This window comes from Oncorhynchus gorbuscha, unplaced genomic scaffold, assembly GCF_021184085.1.
Source record: "Oncorhynchus gorbuscha isolate QuinsamMale2020 ecotype Even-year unplaced genomic scaffold, OgorEven_v1.0 Un_scaffold_1051, whole genome shotgun sequence".
Classification (NCBI taxonomy): Eukaryota; Metazoa; Chordata; class Actinopteri; order Salmoniformes; family Salmonidae; genus Oncorhynchus; species Oncorhynchus gorbuscha.
In genome coordinates this window covers 82223-90318 of record NW_025745951.1, presented here as the reverse complement: position 1 = coordinate 90318, position 8096 = coordinate 82223, and positions in this window count along the sequence as shown.

The following is an 8096-nucleotide window of genomic DNA, read 5'->3' as shown; positions in this document are numbered from 1 at the left end:
ATGGTTCCACTGTATATTACTGTCAGTTATATACAACATGATGATGGTTCCACTGTGTATTACTGTCAGTTATATACAACAACATTATGATGGTTCCACTGTGTATTACTGTCAGTTAAATACAACATGATGGTTCCACTGTGTATTACTGCCAGTTATATACAACAACATGATGATGGTTCCACTGTGTATTACTGTCAGTTATATACAACAACATGATGTTGGTTCCACTGTGTATTACTGTCAGTTATATACAACAACATGATGATGGTTCCACTGTGTATTACTGTCAGTTATATACAACATGACGATGGTTCCACTGTGTATTACTGTCAGTTATATACAACAACATGATGATGGTTCCACTATGTATTACTGTCAGTTATATACAACATGGTGATGGTTCCACTATGTATTACTGTCAGTTATATACAACAACATGATGATGGTTCCACTGTATATTACTGTCAGTTATATACAACATGGTGATGGTTCCACTGTGTATTACTGTCAGTTCTATACAACATGATGATGTTTCCACTGTGTATTACTGTCAGTTATATACAACAACATTATGATGGTTCCACTGTGTATTACTGTCAGTTAAATACAACATGATGGTTCCACTGTGTATTACTGCCAGTTATATACAAAATGATGATGGTTCCACTATGTATTACTGTCAGTTATATACAACAACATGATGATGGTTCCACTGTGTATTACTGTCAGTTATATACAACAGGGTTCTGGTTCCACTGTGTATTACTGTCAGTTATATACAACAACATGATGATGGTTCCACTGTGTATTACTGTCAGTTATATACAACAACATGATGATGGTTCCACTGTGTATTACTGTCAGTTATATACAACAACATGATGATGGTTCCACTGTGTATTACTGTGAGTTATATACAACATGATGATGGTTCCACTGTGTATTACTGTGAGTTATATACAACATGATGATGGTTCCACTATGTATTACTGTCAGTTATATACAACAACATGATGATGGTTCCACTGTGTATTACTGTCAGTTATATACAACAGGGTGCTGGTTCCACTGTGTATTACTGTCAGTTATATACAACAACATGATGATGGTTCCACTATGTATTACTGTCAGTTATATACAACAACATGATGATGGTTCCACTGTGTATTACTGTCAGTTATATACAACATGATGATGGTTCCACTATGTATTACTGTCAGTTATATACAACATGATGATGGTTCCACTGTGTATTACTGTCAGTTATATACAACAACATGATGATGGTTCCACTGTGTATTACTGTCAGTTATATACAACATGATGATGGTTCCACTGTGTATTACTGTCAGTTATATACAACATGATGATGGTTCCACTGTGTATTACTGTCAGTTATATACAACAGCATGATGATGGTTCCACTGTTTATTACTGTCAGTTATATAGAACAACATGATGATGGTTCCACTGTGTATTACTGTCAGTTATATACAACATGATGATGGTTCCACTGTGTATTACTGTCAGTTATATACAACAACATGATGATGGTTCCACTGTGTATTACTGTCAGTTATATACAACAACATGATGATGGTTCCACTATGTATTACTGTCAGTTATATACAACAACATGGTGATGGTTCCAATGTGTATTACTGTCAGTTATATACAACAACATGATGATGGTTCCACTGTGTATTACTGTCAGTTATATACAACAACATGATGATGGTTCCACTATGTATTACTGTCAGTTATATACAACAACATGTTGATGGTTCCACTATGTATTACTGTCAGTTATATACAACAACATGTTGATGGTTCCACTATGTATTACTGTCAGTTATATACAACAACATGATGATGGTTCCACTGTGTATTACTGTCAGTTATATACAACAACATGATGATGGTTCCACTATGTATTACTGTCAGTTATATACAACAACATGATGATGGTTCCACTGTGTATTACTGTCAGTTATATACAACAACATGGTGATGGTTCCAATGTGTATTACTGTCAGTTATATACAACAACATGACGATGGTTCCACTGTGTTTTACTGTCAGTTATATACAACAACATGATGATGGTTCCACTATGTATTACTGTCAGTTATATACAACATGATGATAGTTCCACTGTGTATTACTGTCAGTTATATACAACAACATGATGATGGTTCCACTGTGTATTACTGTCAGTTATATACAACAACATGATGATGGTTCCACTGTGTATTACTGTGAGTTATATACAACATGATGATGGTTCCACTATGTATTACTGTCAGTTATATACAACAACATGATGATGGTTCCACTGTGTATTACTGTCAGTTATATACAACAACATGATGATGGTTCCACTGTGTATTACTGTCAGTTATATACAACAACATGTTGATGGTTCCACTGTGTATTACTGTCAGTTATATACAACATGATGATGGTTCCACTGTGTATTACTGTCAGTTATATACAACACGATGATGGTTCCACTGTGTATTACTGTCAGTTATATACAACACGATGATGGTTCCACTGTGTATTACTGTCAGTTATATACAACATGATGATGGTTCCACTGTGTATTACTGTCAGTTATATACAACATGATGATGGTTCCACTGTGTATAACTGTCAGTTATATACAACATGATGATGGTTCCACCTGAAACCCCACCTCTTTAAGGAATACCTAGGATAGGATAAGTATTCCCTCTCCCCCCTTTAAGATTTAGATGCACTATTGTAAAGTGACTGTTCCACTGGATGTCTTAAGGTGAATGCACCAATTTGTAAGTCGCTCTGGATAAGAGAGTCTGCTAAATGACTTAAATGTAAATGTAAATGTGTATTACTGTCAGTTATATACAACATGATGATGGTTCCACTGTGTATTACTGTCAGTTATATACAACAACATGATGATGGTTCCACTATGTATTACTGTCAGTCATATACAACAACAAGATGATGGTTCCACTATGTATTACTGTCAGTTATATACAACAACATGATGATGGTTCCACTGTGTATTACTGTCAGTTATATACAACATGATGATGGTTCCACTGTGTATTACAGTCAGTTATATACAACATGATGATGGTTCCACTGTGTATTACTGTCAGTTATATACAACATGATGATGGTTCCACTGTGTATTACTGTCAGTTATATACAACAACATGATGATGGTTCCACTGTGTATTACTGTCAGTTATATACAACATGATGATGGTTCCACTGTGTATTACTGTCAGTTATATACAACATGATGATGGTTCCACTGTGTATTACTGTCAGTTATATACAACATGATGATGGTTCCACTGTGTATTACTGTCAGTTATATACAACAACATGATGATGGTTCCACTATGTATTACTGTCAGTTATATACAACAACATGGTGATGGTTCCAATGTGTATTACTGTCAGTTATATACAACAACATGATGATGGTTCCACTGTGTATTACTGTCAGTTATATACAACAACATGATGATGGTTCCACTATGTATTACTGTCAGTTATATACAACAACATGTTGATGGTTCCACTATGTATTACTGTCAGTTATATACAACAACATGTTGATGGTTCCACTATGTATTACTGTCAGTTATATATATACAACATGATGATGGTTCCACTGTGTATTACTGTCAGTTATATACAACAACATGATGATGGTTCCACTGTGTATTACTGTCAGTTATATACAACAACATGATGATGGTTCCACTGTGTATTACTGTCAGTTATATACAACAACATGATGATGGTTCCACTGTGTATTACTGTCAGTTATATACAACAACATGACAGATGGTTCCACTGTGTATTACTGTCAGTTATATACAACAACATGATGATGGTTCCACTGTGTATTACTGTCAGTTATATACAACATGATGATGGTTCCACTGTATTACTGTCAGTTATATACAGTTATATACAACAACATGATGATGGTTCCACTGTGTATTACTGTCAGTTATATACAACAACATGATGATGGTTCCACTGTGTATTACTGTGAGTTATATACAACATGATGATGGTTCCACTATGTATTACTGTCAGTTATATACAACAACATGATGATGGTTCCACTGTGTATTACTGTCAGTTATATACAACATGATGTTGGTTCCACTGTGTATTACTGTCAGTTATATACAACATGATTATGGTTCCACTGTGTATTACTGTCAGTTATATACAACATGATGATGGTTCCACTGTGTATTTCTGTCAGTTATATACAACAACATGATGACGGTTCCACTGTGTATTACTGTCAGTTATATACAACATGATTATGGTTCCACTGTGTATTACTGTCAGTTATATACAACATGATTATGGTTCCACTGTGTATTACTGTCAGTTATATACAACATGATTATGGTTCCACTGTGTATTACTGTCAGTTATATACAACATGATGATGGTTCCACTGTGTATTACTGTCAGTTATATACAACAACATGATGACGGTTCCACTGTGTAGATATTATTATATAGATACAGCCTTTATTAATGTAGATATTGTTATATAGATACTGCCTTTATTAATGTAGATATTATTACATAGATACTGTCTTTATTAATGTAGATATTATTATATAGATACTGTCTTTATGAATGTAGATATTATTATATAGACACTGTCTTTATTAATGTATATATTATTATATAGATACTGTCTTTATTCATGTAGATATTATTAAATACATACTGCCTATATTAATGTAGATATTATTATATAGACACTGTCTTTATTAATATTGACAATATGTATCTAATAATATGTACATACATAAAGACTTTATACTGGCCAGCCTGGAGGTGTGTTTTGGGTCATTGTCCTGTTGAAAAACAAATGATAGTCCCACTAAGCACAAACCAGATGGATCGGCGTATCGCTGCAGAATGCTGTGGTAGCCGTGCTGGTTAAGTGTGCCTTGAATTCTAAATAAATCATGACAGTTTCACCAGCAAAGCCCCCCCACACCATCACACCTCATCCATGCTTCACGGTGGGAACCACATATGCGGAGATCAAAAATCTCAAATTTGGACTCATCAGACCAAAGGACAGATTTCCACTGGTCCAATGTCCATTGCTCATGTTTCTTGGCCCAAGCAAGTCTCTTCTTATTATTGGTGTCCTTTAGTAGTGGTTTCTTTGCAGCAATTCGACCATGAAGGTCTGATTCACACAGTCCTCTGAAAAGTTGATTTTGAGATTTGTCTGTTACTTGAACTCTGTGAAGCATTTATTTGGGCTGCAATTTCTGAGGCTGGTAACTCTAATGAACTTGCCCTCTGCAGCAGAGGTAACTCTGGGTCTTCCTTCCCTGTGGCAGTCCTCATGAGAGCCAGTTTCATCATAGAGCTTGTAGGTTGTTGTAATTGCACTTGAAGAATAGTTCAAAGTTCTTGAATTTTTACATATTGATTGAACTTCATGTCTTAAAGTAATGATGGACTGTCGTTTCTCTTTGCTTATTTGAGCTGTTATAATAATAATAATATATATATATTAATCTCATATAGGTAATATATTTTTGATTTGTTTAACACTTCTTTGGTTACTACATGATTCCATATGTGTTATTTCATAGTTTTGATGTCTTCACTATTATTCTACAATGTAGAAAATAGTAAAAATAAAGAAAACCTTTGAATGAATAGGTGTGTCCAAACTATTGACTGGTACTGGATTTAGGTATTTTAGCTGAAATTTGTATTTTCAAAATACAAAATACTTTTCTATACCATTTTTAAAAAAGTGGTTTACAATTTGGGGTCCCCTGTCACGCCTTGGTCTTAGTATTTTGTGTTTTCTTTAATTATTTGTTCAGGCCAGGGTGTGACATGGGGTTATTGTATTTTCGTATTGGGGTTTGTAGTATTTGGGACCGCGGCTGAGTAGGGGTGTTGTATAGGCTTGGCTGCCTGAGGCGGTTCTCAATCAGAGTCAGGTGATTCTCGTTGTCTCTGATTGGGACCCGTATTTAGGTAGCCTGGGTTTCACTGTGTATTTCGTGGGTGATTGTTCCTGTCTCTGTGTAGTGTTCACCAGATAGGCTGTAATTAGGTTTCACGTTCCGTTTGTTGTTTTGTATTTTGTATAGTTTTTTCATGTGTCACTTTTTCTATTAAAGTCATGAGTAACCACCACGCTGCAATTTTGTTCCGACTCTCTTTCGACAAACGAAGAACGCCGTTACATCCCCCGTTTACCCTGCATCGGTATCAGAAATCTGATGGCATTATGGTGTGATAAGTTAACTACATGTAAATGATCAAATTATCAATTTCAAAGCATGCTGTGTAATATTCTAATGAGCTCCACCCCAAAACAAGGCCAATAATAATACCCAGTGTGCTTTGCACTTGATTTCGGCATGCTCATTTTCACATATACAGCCGAAACAGTTAGAAAGAGTTTGTGCATGTCTTATGATGACATTTTGTGACGTTTTTGTTCGTTTTGGACTTTTAGAGGCAAGTCGAAGTACCCAAAGACCCAAAGTCTATGCCCCTTCGTCTGTGATTGGTCAACAGTAGGGATTCTTCAACAGATTCTTCCACATTCAACAACAGATGACTTGTTTTCATGCACATTTTTTTCTTTGAGAAACACCAAACATCTTAGTCAGTCAAATGACCCTTGGCAAAACCGTCAAAATTAATCACAGATAACTTGAGTTATTTTAAATACACACAGACACACACACACACACATCCTCGCTGCAGAGAGCCAGAGTACAGAAATCACAGATATCCCCTTAGTCTTTAAACGTGACTTTTATTATTCACAGAACCAATCTAAAAAGATCACAAGATAATTGTATTGACTAGCGACCCGCTTGGACAGTTATGTTCTGATATTCTGTCGCCCAATCAAAGGAAGGAAATGTTTCGGCGCCTGGCATCCTTGGGTTGGTGCAACGGCCGGATGGCTGGGGAGGGCGCTGGGCACTACAGGTTTGATGTGTTGCCATGTTTGCATTGTTCTGCCTCTTTCACATCTTAACAGAGTGTTGAATTGGGAATAATTTGGTGGAGGACCAAACAGTAGCATGTGTGAGTTCCGGTTAATAAACCATTCAACAGTAGCATGTGTGAGTTCCGGTTAATAAACCATTCAACAGCAGCATGTGTGAGTTCCGGTTAATAAACCATTCAACAGCAGCATGTGTGAGTTCCGGTTAATAAACCATTCAACAGCAGCATGTGTGAGTTCCGGTGAATAAACCATTCAACAGTAGCATGTGTGAGTTCCGGTTAATAAACCATTCAACAGCAGCATGTGTGAGTTCCGGTTAATAAACCATTCAACAGCAGCATGTGTGAGTTCCGGTTAATAAACCATTCAACAGCAGCATGTGTGAGTTCCGGTTAATAAACCATTCAACAGCAGCATGTGTGAGTTCTGGTTAATCAACCATTCAACAGCAGCATGTGTGAGTTCCGGTTAATAAACCATTCAACAGCAGCATGTGTGAGTTCCGGTTAATCAACCATTCAACAGCAGCATGTGTGAGTTCCGGTTAATCAACCATTCAACAGTAGCATGTGTGAGTTCCGGTTAATCAACCATTCAACAGCAGCATGTGTGAGTTCCGGTTAATAAACCATTCAACAGCAGCATGTGTGAGTTCCGGTTAATAAACCATTCAACAGCAGCATGTGTGAGTTCCGGTTAATCAACCATTCAACAGCAGCATGTGTGAGTTCCGGTTAATAAACCATTCAACAGCAGCATGTGTGAGTTCCGGTTAATAAACCATTCAACAGCAGCATGTGTGAGTTCCGGTTAATAAACCATTCAACAGCAGCATGTGTGAGTTCCGGTTAATAAACCATTCAACAGCAGCATGTGTGAGTTCCGGTTAATAAACCATTCAACAGCAGCATGTGTGAGTTCCGGTTAATAAACCATTCAACAGCAGCATGTGTGAGTTCCGGTTAATAAACCATTCAACAGCAGCATGTGTGAGTTCCGGTTAATAAACCATTCAACAGCAGCATGTGTGAGTTCCGGTTAATAAACC